Here is a 12656-nt window from a genome sequence, read left to right on the forward strand (position 1 = left end):
ACATGGACCCAAAAATAAGGACAGTCGAAAAATTAGATTTGCACGAAAAAGCGTTTTTGTACATACTTTGTAGTTATACGAGCCGGGACCAGTGGCGGCTCGTCCTATAGGGCAACTGGGGCATTGCCCCACCTAAAATTCTGTTCAATAACAATTTAACCATTTATAGACGCACAGCGCTCAATATATACCGAGATCACAGCGAAACCCGCGTTCTTCTTGTGCTTTCGCTTGCAAATGCCCATACATAGAGAAGTCTCTGCGAAAATCGAATTCTCTTCTGTGTTTTCGCTTTGTGAATGCCTAGCCGGGGCTTGCCCCGGTAGCGCTCATAACAAGCTTTCACTATCTATTCTCTCAAAGCCGCGCACAATTAAGAAACGGTGATATACTCTCTCCTATTCGTAAAATGGCCGAGCAACCGGGGCATATATGCCTGTCGCCCCTAAGGTGTGATGTAACAATCGTATCTATATCTGAACTCGGATACCGTGATATGCGTTGAGTCGACCTTTGCTGGTATAGGTCGATTTTGATGGTGTTTCACACCATGATAATTCTTGAAACTTGGTATGTCATGTCGTGATGGTGGTATTTAACACTGTCCTAAGTTTCAGGGTTTCTACTCAAAGTTTAGGGTAGTAATTCCGTTTCCAAAGTCGAGTGTGTGCTGATCCGTCATGTATCGCAAACATATTTCACGCAAAGCCGGTATTGGTCTCCATTAATTTTAACGATGCTCCTTAGCTAGATCCGTCATGAGCTTTTACATGGTATGTCTTGATTTTAGTATCGAACGCTGTGCCAAGTCTCAAGGTTGGCACTCAATGATTAGGGCAGCAATTTCGTTATCAAGTTCGAGGATGGTAGAGATGTGCGCTGATCTGACACTTAGCCTACCTAACGCATTGCGGATTTCACGCAAAAGCCGGTGTATCTGTGTTCCATACTGAGATAGGTGATGAGATGATGATATCATGAAACAGTTTACTAACATCCTCGGTTTGCATTCAAATATTTAGTTTTATTTTATATTCTCCAATGTCAATTTCACCGTGGAATGGTGGCCTTCGGACCATTTGCTCACAATTACAACCCATGTCAAGCGCAATAGCTGTTTCGTTTTCGATGGCGGCTAACAGCTTATCGCTTGATCAGCCTATTCCTCAGTAAATTTTACGCAAAATTCGGCGTTGATCAATTCGTATTAATTTTGACAGTGTACCATACCGAAAACGGTCATGAGGCTACTTCTCGATGATTTCATGTAACAGTGTACCAAGTTTTCGGCTTTCATCCACGTATTTATTCGGTAATATATTTTCCGAAGGCGATTTTGCAGCAGACATATAGACAGTAGACACTATAGACCGTAAGCCGTATGTGTCGTGTGACAATCTCCAGCCTCAAGGTCAAAATCTCCCAAGCTGTACCGGGACCGAATTTCCGAGGCTGCTATCCGTAGTTCTTCAGAATGATGTTTTGGATTCAATATGACATTTCCTTGTCCAATCTATGAGATAACAATTGCGTATGTGTCCGAACTCGTTGACCTTTCCAGTAAGGCATACGCAATCTCTCGATTTATAGTCATTTCCATTTCTGCAGATAAGTAGTCAGGTCAAGTGCGAACATGAATCGTGTTGAATCTTTGCTCCGTACGCCGTTTAGCCAGCTGCCTTTAGAGCGAAAATTAGAGGTAAAGCGACTAGGTCCGTATCAGCCTAGAAATTGCCCATTGGTCCAATCGTACGCCGGAGGAAAACGCACTCGTGCCTTTTCTTCAGCGCATTTCGATAAAAATGAATGGCTTACTTATAGCGAGGATAAAAACGCCTTGTTTTGCTTTTACTGTCTTTTATTCGACAGTGCCGGTACCGGAAGCGGTGGCTCTTGTTGGAACAAAATTGGTTATCGCGATCTGAAGCATTTGTCAGAGCGTGTGAAAGCGCATCAAAAATCCCAAAATCATTGTTTACGGGAAATTCATGTGACCATCATGAACGTTGAAAAACGCTACTGTGACGTCATATTGATAACAAGTCGCTTGCGGCCCTTGCCCCACCACCCGATATTGTCACGAGCCGCCACTGGCCGGGACATATCACATTCCATACTTTTCGCCAGAAACAATCTGCTACAGCAACTCCTTTTTATTAGATAGTGCTTCATGGATCTCAGCTCAGATCTAGGTTTACCTCTACTCAGGGACGAAAGTCAGCCCCCCCCCCCTTGAAAAAAACGCTGGTCGTGGGCCTCCCCATAGGGTGATGAACCAAACTTTCCCTCGTTGTGATTAGAGGCGTCAATCAAGATGGAGAAAGGCCGTACACCAAGTTTAGACAAAATCATTTTTTGAGCGTATGGAGCAAGAACTCCAGTAACAATGCTTGGAGTCTTGGTCCAGGTCGAAGAAAACGTATTTGCGATGTTGGAATCGGGGAATATTGCCTTGAACAATTGCGATGTGCAATCGTTGGTGAGGAATGATTGCTGGTGTTTGACAGTATGCCCGGGTACCCTCTGCAGCAGCTGCATTGTCGTCTGTGGTGGTTGGTGCTGATCGACTTGTGGAAAAATTATTCATCGACTGGCTCAAATTAATCATTATGACACACTTCTTGTGTTTTGGGGTATCAATGTGAGTTGAAATAGCAGTATTTCCTATGGCCTCTAGGTTAATGTCACAATTGCAGATATTGCAATGTGCGAAACACGGCCGTTCAAGTTTCTTTATACCTTTGAATTCTCTCTCATAATCGTGACGAAAAACGTTTTTACGCCTGCTCATTTTAACTAACTAGATTTAGCCTTATTAGTAGCTAAAACTATATGCGCAAGTGCAATTTAATTTAGATAAATTTATCAATGATTTATAGCTTTACTACTGTTTAACCCGGGGGTGGGCAATTAATTTCCTCCGCGGGCCAAATGAGAAGTAAAGTAAACGTTGGCGGGCCGAATGAAATTTTTTAGCTATATTGTCTGGCGTGTTTTAATTTTATTTCTAAATTACATTGTTAATAAATGCTGCTCAGCGAATGTGTTGATGTTAGATAATGTGTAAGTGACGGTTATTTGAAGAAATATCTATTTGCCATCATGATTCGAAACAATGTTAAACATGATGCATTTCTAACATTTTTACACCCCTATTCACGTTCTATTAGGACTCTAAAACAGTGGTTCTAAGACTTTTTTAGGCACGCCTCCCTTCATGACAGTGAAAATCGTCGCGCTCCTTATCATGATATAACAACATATTAAAAGGTGCAACCAGAATGCTAGCAATCCCAACGGATAGTTGGATGGCAGGGAAGGTTATGGCTGTTGATGAGGGAATTCTGAAATATAAGATTCGGACAAAAGACGGAGCACCAAGTATAAGCTTGAGGTAGATCGCGCGAAGCGCGAAAAAAAAATCAATTGAAGTGCGGCTTCGCGCCCCCTTCAGATGCGTTCACGCCCCCACTTCTAGAACCACTGCACCGAAATGTATATGCGATAGTACAAAGCTTATTGTCTTGGTCGCTGCCTTACGAGCAGTGTGCAGCTTAAATATAGCCTTGATGTTGAGCGAATAGTGCAGTTTATCTGAAATTCGCCTTACCTTTACCGAGTGTTTCGTGCTTTTGTCATGAGACAAACATGAATTAAAATCTTTAATCAAAGCGACATAACCTGCAAAAATTAAAAGGACGGGTTTCCCCTATATCCAGTATACAAATATTTAGTGCTCTAAACATTTTGAAACAGATAGCGTATAATGTAAAATGTGACAATGACAACAAAGAAGGTTTGAACTAAATTATATGGAAAGAGCGATTTCTTTTGACTTTAATTGCTACTCATACTCATCAATTGTCGCATTGCCTTTATTTTGAATCTGGATCACGGTTGCGAGGTACGTAGCCAGCGTAATCGTGTCATATTACTGAACAGGCTTCAAATTAACCGAATTTCCCGTTCAGTTGATACAGTCTATGGTTTGAATCATTCAAAAAGCAAGTTTTATGTTTTTAATCCAAAATAACCTTTCGCTGGCCGCACAGAATAGCTTCGCGGGCCGCACTTTGCCCAGGTCTGGTTTAACCAATGTGTCGACCCCACTGCGCCTTTTTTCACTACGCAATAAATGCTGCCTTCCCCACAGCTTGAGCTTATTCTGCAGTAGACCAAACAGAAGGAACCTGGTACTGCTGCTTACTGCTAAAATGACGTCCGCTGCGGTAGCTTGGTACAGACGAAACTGCTATACCACCACTCACTGCCCAAGCTAACTCACCACCTAGAAGTCAAATCTTGTGGTGTGTAAGTCACGAGAGTTCCTATCATTTATGATGTCATAAAATCTCGACGCAAAAGCATAATTTTATAATATTATGCAACACAGATACCAGAGGAAAACGATCGAAGTTCAGTAGTGGTTGAAAATAAGACAAAATAAGGACGCAAGTCGAAAATAAGGACATTTCTTACAAATAAGGACAGTTGAGTTTTCTAAGACGTGGCCCTTCAAAATAAGGACAAATCTTAGAAATAAGGACGGTATGGCAACCCTGGGTATAGTGTATCTCAGTCGATGGGCGATGCTTTGCTAGTGTGACGTCATATTGACGGACAACGTGTTACACCTCATTTTAAAATCTGCTAGTGGGCGCTAAAGAGTGTCCGGAATTTGCTTCACAAAAATATGGTAACCCTAAATTGGACCTTATCGTTATAACGCCGAGGTTCGCGTATAGGCATCGAAAGTGTTTGTATAATTAAAGCCCTGCGGATCGCACGCCTGCGGCTATTGTTCGTTCGATTATTTTCGCCTTGGGATTAACGTATATGCTATTAAGCTGTTACGACTTCGGAACGCGCCCATGCGAGTGATTTGTTTCCGTAGCTCCGAACTTGAGAATCGCTTGCCTGCGTCTAATGAAAATAAGTCGTAAAATGTGGAGCCTGCAGAGACCGTATCTTGTATACATAAAATCAAGTTTACTAATATGGACGGATGAGTTATCTCTGATCAATAGAGTAATATAACCGCATATAGTTTAGTGGGCTATATTGCTATAATGTATATCCAAACAATCGTTGCAGACTCTGAATGTTACCAAGGTCCTTATCACAAAAAATCATGCATCAGAAGCGTAGGGATTAATATTATCAAGTCGCAGCGCTCAAAATCGCATTTTATATTAATTAATTAGTGATGATGTGTAGAATTTTGGTATATCATCATAAAACCACACTTAGTTCAGTGTTGTTCATATTATCCATGAGAATACAAAGTCCTGAATACACATGATAATAATATTATCGAATATAGCCTTGCATAGACATCATAGTTTTTGGTTATCACGACAATAACTGGTTTCCGTTAGCGAAGTGTTATTGCAGATGTAAATACGCACATAGATCAATTGAATTCAAATTCACATTCACAAAAATGCTATAGCGGAGACGTCTGGAGAATGCGTTTAGGACAGTTCGATGTCACTCGAACATTTCATCTCCAACTCGACGTAAGGTTATCTCTGCTTTCGTATTTACCTTAAAGCATGAGCCGTCGAGTTCGTACATGATAAAATTCCTGGTCAAGGAATATGCTTCTGATATAATTTCATCCTTTTCTTCAGAGATCGAAGGTGATACTCGTGATAATTCCACGGTTTGAGGAGAATATAGCGAGTCAGAGCTTATTTCGAGATCTAAGCTACTTTGAAAATGAGGATCCTAGGATTTGCTTAAGTTTCATCTATATCGTACAATGCGTTTTCGCGGTCCAGAATGACTTATGGCGATGAAAATAGCAAAAATGGTCTCTCAAGCATTGACCATGGTTTTGTTTTTGAAAGATGTTGCGATGTCGGTATAATATTTTCTAAAACTCAAACTAGGACGAAATCATGAATGTGTAGGACTTTTGATAAACATATATTGTGCGCATACAACTTTATTACAAGAACTATGATATTCCTGTACTTGCACGAATTACAAATGCGGTATCGTAAATTACTATATACTACACAAAATCCGGAGTGTAAAAGTTTTAGTACAATTGAGAAAAAGTACTCGATACGCTATATTTTAATCTAAAAATATTAATCCCCTTAAAACGTACTGGGTGTGGGGTTCGAACTCACGTGAACACCTGTTCATTGAAGCTTAAGTCCAACGCCTTAACCGCTCGGCCAACCCAGTTCCACCGTAACGATATCTGAGAAACCTCTTAAATTAGGTAGAAGTAACTATTTCCATGTAAGTTTCATGAAGTCTCGATACGTTATGCTTGACTCCCAAAATATTACTCCCCATAAAACGTACTGGGTGTGGGGTCCGAAGCCTAGACTAATAAGAGGATCGTGATTGAAAATAGATGGAGGATCACTGGATTAAAGTTTACTGAATACTCTGCAATGTAAAATTAGTATATACTATACAAGATCCGGAGTGTCAAAGTCTTTAGTGCACCGGAATAGTGTAGTTTTCTATCTACAATACGATTTTACTTGGTGCGTTCCTGGATAAATGCAATTTTTCGAGCTATTTTTTATTTTTATTTTTCAATAAAATTGGAGCTACTGCATATTATTCATCGCCTATATTTACATTCGGTATGCTAATGCGTTGAGTTTGAAGCTAAAACATCCTATTTCATGCAGCCAAGAAGAGTAGCACCGCGTAGCCGATGACGCAAGCAAGCCCGGAACTAGTTACAAGCGTATAATGATGAGGCAGATTAGGATGAATAATTTTTTAAACTCAGATATAGCGTATCAGGACATCGTGACTTTTTTCGACTAGTTTATATTTCGAATTTTATTCAAAACTGAAACTGTTAAGAACTACTAAAAATGTTATAAAATATGAAAAAGTGTACAAGTAGAATTATTATGTCATGAATAAGAAGTTTTCTATCTACCGTAGTATTATTTTTTCGTGCTTTTTAACTATTTTATTTTTCATTAAAATTATGACATCGAAATTTGCGCACTTCGCGCTTACCTTATGTAATAGTTTTCCTTTTCTATATACTTTACTAGATTCAGTGTAGCAGTTTAGTAGATGTGTAAGAGTTTTCTATCTACCTTACGAAATTAAGTGTAGCCTACTATCTCCCAAATCGGTATGGAACAACGGTGAAATCATCACAGAGTAGAAGCGTTCGATGGTTTAATAGGTTTAGCATTCATTTTACAAATTCATATTGTCAAAAGTCTTTAATACATTGGAATAAGTAGTTTATTTCTACTCTATAAAATCCGATTCGGTTTATTAAAATTAGTATTATACTGGTATACTGGTAGACTTTAAATATAGCGAAAAGTAATTATGCGAGTTATAAAATGTGAAAAAGTGTACAAGTAGAATTATTATTATGTGAGGACTAAGTAGTTTCCGTCTACTTTACAAATTCGATGTAGAAGTGTCCGACTTTTTATTAAAATTAATATTTAATATACGTTATAAAAGGTAGTTTTATATCTACTCTACAATCTATAGCAGGGGTGGCCAAACTTTTGAGCTCGCGGGCCGCATTCAACATCAGAATCCATTCGCGGGCCGCATTATATAAAATTGGGAATTACCAAAACGCAATATTCGTATTTGATTATATAGCGAGGACATGGAGATGCTTATTTAACACAAACCAAGCATTGCTTTGACGATATCGTATATGCGCCAGAAAAAGTGGCGAGATTTCATTGGCTGGCCGACCTCAATAACCAAATTTGTGTAAAGTATAGAGATGAAAGTCGGTGATCCCGATTCTTAGAACAGGACTGAAATTTAAATCTGTCAGCAGCGATCTGTTCATAGATTTGCTAATTCCACTTTTGTTTCAGTTCCAAGACACACAATGCTGACGGCATCATAAGTATGTCAGCTTTAAACACGCTTCTACTGTGTGTAGATAAAATATAAATACCATAACTCTACGCATACAGAGAACGAATCTACCTAAGACAGGGGTCGCCAACTCAAAACGGGTCGCGGGCCACTTTTCACATTTCGTAGCGGCCGCGGGCCGCATGAATTCAATATCGATATAAACCAGGCAACCGCGTTTTAAAACTCTACGTCAGTACAACGCCGTACTACCTAACATAGGCAAAAGAAGTAATATTCTATTAAAGGAATACAAATACAACAGAAAATTTTATCATCAATTTCATTTTATTTTGAACTCTGAGCTGTGCACGATACATGAAAACGCTTTTCAGCGACTAAGGAATCGATATTAGGGCTAGCGAGATACGTTACTAGCTGAAAGACCACCTCCACGTAAAGCTCGATCTTTTGGGGAAGCCCTACGCCAGTGTTTCTCAAACTTTTTTAGACACGCCCCTCTTTATGATATTGAAAAATTTCGCTCTCCCCGTATCGTCATATCACAAAATGCAACCAGAATGCTAGCAACCCCAAAGGATAGTTTGATGGCATGGAAAGTTATGACTGTTGATGAGAGAATTCTACAATAAGAATTCCGGATTACACACAAAATATGAATGTCATGTAACTCGCGCCGAGCGCGGAAAAATTTTCAATTCATAGCAGCTCCGCGCCCCTTTCAGATGATTTCACGCTACTAGAGGTGCACACCACTGCACTATATGCCGTTCTCCAAGCGTCTCAGTCTTGGCAGTGTTTGGCCATTGCACGTTAAGGCAATATGCCCAGCCCATTCATATCAGCTGATTATTCTCCCTCGTTGCAATGCTGTTTCCATCGCCAAAGCCGTTTTAGCTAGTGACAAATAGTGATGCTGGGCACAGGAAAATAGCTTATTTTGAAACAACAACAACAACAATATGTTGAAACTGTTGTAAACTTCAGCATTTCAAAATGGTTTTCTTAGCTTTCTTTCAAAATCTCAAATCAAGTCGCGGGCCGCAAAATATGACCTCGTGGGCCGCATGCGGCCCGCGGGCCGCGTGTTGGTGACCCCTGACCTAAGACAAGCGCGAATCGTTTTTTATAACCACATCACTGAAAAAATATATCTGGAGTGGCCAATCTGAAATCACACCTGTGATCCGTATTACGTCAATCTCGTATAGGATTACTGTGATTTTTAGCAGTTGAAACCTTTCAAACTGCGCGAGCTTTAATATCGGGCTGTCGCGCCAGACATTAAACATAAAAAACAATATGGGAAGTATTTACCTTAGAACAGTGGTTCTCAAACTTTGCAAGACATGCCCCCTTATGATGGTGAAAGATATCGCGTCCCCCTATATCGTCATATCACAAAACGCAACCAAGAAGCTATCATACCTAGCGGGTAGTTTTATGACATGGAAGGCTCCGACTGTGGATGAGAGATTTTTAAATATGAAATTGAGACTAAATACAACAAATGTGAATCGGGTGTAAATCGCATGGAGCGCGAAAATTTTTTTCAGTTGATCTCAGATTCGCACTTTTCTTCAGATGCTTTCACGCCCGCAATGGGGCGGCGCCCGCAAGGGGGCGGCGCCCCCGAGTTTGAGAACCACTTCCTTAAAAATATCATTGTGAAACATGCAAAAAAATTTAATCAAGTCACTGCATTAATTCGATTTTGGTTAGCATTTATAAATATTTTTAATAGGTTTCTTTTGACTCTCGTGGGCCGCACAGAACGGTGTTGCGGGCCGCAGTTTGCCCACCCCTGATCTATAGTGTAAGACTTTAGTACATTGGAAAAAGTAGTTCTTCTATCTACTTTGCAATACTCACTCCCACTTCTACGTAACGATTTTACAGTACGTAGTTATGTTTCTAGGCTACTTTTACTTCTATTTAACGGGGTTTCATAGAAATCTGCACACTTTTATAACTTTATATTTTGTGAAGTAAAGAGTAGTTTAAGGTTATGATTGTATAACCTTTACGAGTGCTATTGTCACACTCGAAAAAGATATTACCATCTTTAAATCATCAGTTGCACTGCAAGTTGAACATAAATCGTACGGATGGCACTAAAAAATAACTGTGTATCGTTTTATACGCACACATACTGCGGTGTTGCGATATAGGCCTGATACGATTGTCCAAGTTCTGAAAGCTGGAAAAGATACTCTCATATTATTTAATTGCGAATTCAATCGCGCAGAATCTCGAGTTATTCGTAGTCAATGGTATGGTACCTCTATCATAGATGTAGAGTGAAAAGAGATCTTCCGATTTGTTGGTATCGTTAATATTCAACGCAAATCGGGCTTCATAATTGTGCGGGGGGTCCCATTGTTTAATTTGAATTGATCGGCGTGTCGCTGTACATGATGCACTATATCGAAAGCATTAATGCTAGTTGAATATTGTCGAATGGTTGTTAATAATGTTAGTTGCATACAAGAGTCTCGGTGATCTAAGCTCAAGATTTACTTACTCATGCTTGATTTGTTTCCATAGCCCCGACCTTGGGAATCGCTTGTATGCGTCTAATGAAAATAAGTCGTAAAATGTGGAAACTGTAGGAACCGTAACTGCGAGTTAGGAATCGCGTACCTGCAGCGAAAAGTTTGTTTAATTGTAACGCCGAGAATTTTGCGCCTGCGGGTAGTCCGTTGGCGTTTTAGTGCTAATTAAATCATCCTTATACTCGGCATGCAAAGTAAATTTGCAGGTATTCGAATGCAGCCCTATTCAATTGTAGTGTGCGTTCATATTAGGTCATGAAATGCGGAGACCTCGGCAATTGAAACCACGATCCGTCTGCGCTCGAAATCGCATTTTATATTAATTAATTAATTAGTGATGATGTGTAGAATTTTGATATATCATCATGAAACCCCGCGCCTAGTTCAACGTTGATGAGTGTTATCTGTGCATATCTGGCAAATATAGTATTCTATTGACAGCATAGTTTTCGAAATTTATGTGTAATCTGAATGTTATTTATATCCAGAAAGTAAGTTATTATGAAGTTTCGGAATTTAATCATCTAACGTAATCATCATAAAACCACGGAAATAGTCAACGTTGATGAGTATTATGAGCTAATGTTATACGCAAAAATACAAGTCCAAATACACATAATAAAATTATCTGGCGAATATAGCCTTGCATAGACATCATAGTTTTCGAAGCTTATGTATAATCTGAATTATATTTATTTTTCGAAAGCAAGTTATTATAAAGTCTCGGAATTTAATCATCTAACGCAGGGGTTCTCAACCCGCGGCCCGCGGGCCGCATTCGGCCCGCAGACGTTTTTTTGCGGCCCGCGACATATTTCGCTATGAAAGCAGTTGCACACAGTACACAGTATTGTTACATATTAATTTAGCTAATTTGTTCTTTTATCGCACCGTCTTTGTTTCGTTTGATTACTCATTCTTTGATGTGTTCTGGTATTCTTGATATATGCTCGAGCTTAGATTGCAGGGCTGAAATCAAGTCACATGGCTCCGAGTCATAAGTCAATCTTACTTTTGTAGTTTTGACTCGAGTCAAGTCGAGTCATTTTAATTCCCCACCGAGTCCAAGTCTAGCGAGTAGCGGTTCGAGTCCGAGTCCAAGTCATTGTGTTGACTGCTCAGTTTCCAGTTAAAGTCTTGTTAAGCCTACTTTTTACAAATCTGTTTGGTGATATCAAATGATTCGCCTTTATAATATACTAATTTCCTTCACTTTTAGCAGTTTCTGGTCACATTTCAAGTACCAGAACCAATAGACGAAATCCCAATAGTGTGCATGGTTACTTTACTATTCTTAGACATTACAATAAAATGTCGGTTTTGACCGTCTGAGTGTCACGTCATATGACTTGGTTCGAGTCATGCGCAATGACTCGAGTCAACACACAATATTTTGAGAAAATGACTTGAGTCAACTCGAACCATCATAAAATCGAGACTCGAGTTACTACCCTGATATATTGTTATTGTTTTGAATCGGTGTTTGGCTGGACTCTGGTTAAAGAGAATCCATCTGCGTAGTAGCCTACACCTTTACAGTGATTCCGTCACCGCGAATGGTTTGAACAGAAACACGAACAAAGGCAATTAAACGGCGAAAATATGGTTAGTATAACTTTGCCTGGAACAATGAATTTGCTTTCTCTGATATAAATGGAAAACCGATGTGTCTTATTTGTCGGTAACGAAGCGTAGAAGCTTAAAATGATACCATGCACGGCAGTTTCTTCTGGAATTATGCATATCACCTGATCTAAGAACAAAGCGTCGCTAGCTAGGTGTCAAGCCCAGCAATCCATATTTCGAGGCATTGTTAAAATTGCCGACGACGTTAATTACAGACACATCGTTCAAAATTGCTTGGTGTATCGCTAAATCCAAGAAATCTGCTAGAGAAGGTGTGTTAAAACCGTAACGTACCGTGCGAATATTCGCGGTTTCCATAACTTAGCAGCCAGGACAACATTACCTGACAAATTCCGAAGCTATACAGTTGTCTGATTCAACCGTGGCCAAAATAGTAACAGCAATGTCAGTCGATCTTTTATCGCATGTTCTGAAACACGTTACCGCGTGGACTACGCTAGCCTAGCATTGGACGAATCCACCGACTCCACAGATAATTTTCTTGTTGCATTTTATCATAGTGGACATATTTGCAGAGGAAGTACTGGGGATATAGGCTGGGAAAACGTGATTAGTTCGGTTCTCTGGTGGAAGGGTTTGAAGGTGCATATACCGACTTGTCAACGA

The 12656-nt window shown here is 39.8% G+C and overlaps 1 non-coding gene across 1 annotated transcript; it reads right to left on the minus strand.

Moving 5' to 3' along the window:
* Window positions 1-6115: 6115 nt before the first annotated feature.
* Window positions 6116-6198, minus strand: Trnal-uaa (transfer RNA leucine (anticodon UAA)). The gene has a single exon. It is a non-coding gene; the product is annotated as a tRNA-Leu (tRNA).
* Window positions 6199-12656: the final 6458 nt, after the last annotated feature.

This window comes from Botryllus schlosseri, chromosome 2 (genome assembly GCF_051294905.1).
Source record: "Botryllus schlosseri isolate E-star chromosome 2, Bs_hap1, whole genome shotgun sequence".
Classification (NCBI taxonomy): domain Eukaryota; kingdom Metazoa; phylum Chordata; class Ascidiacea; order Stolidobranchia; family Styelidae; genus Botryllus; species Botryllus schlosseri.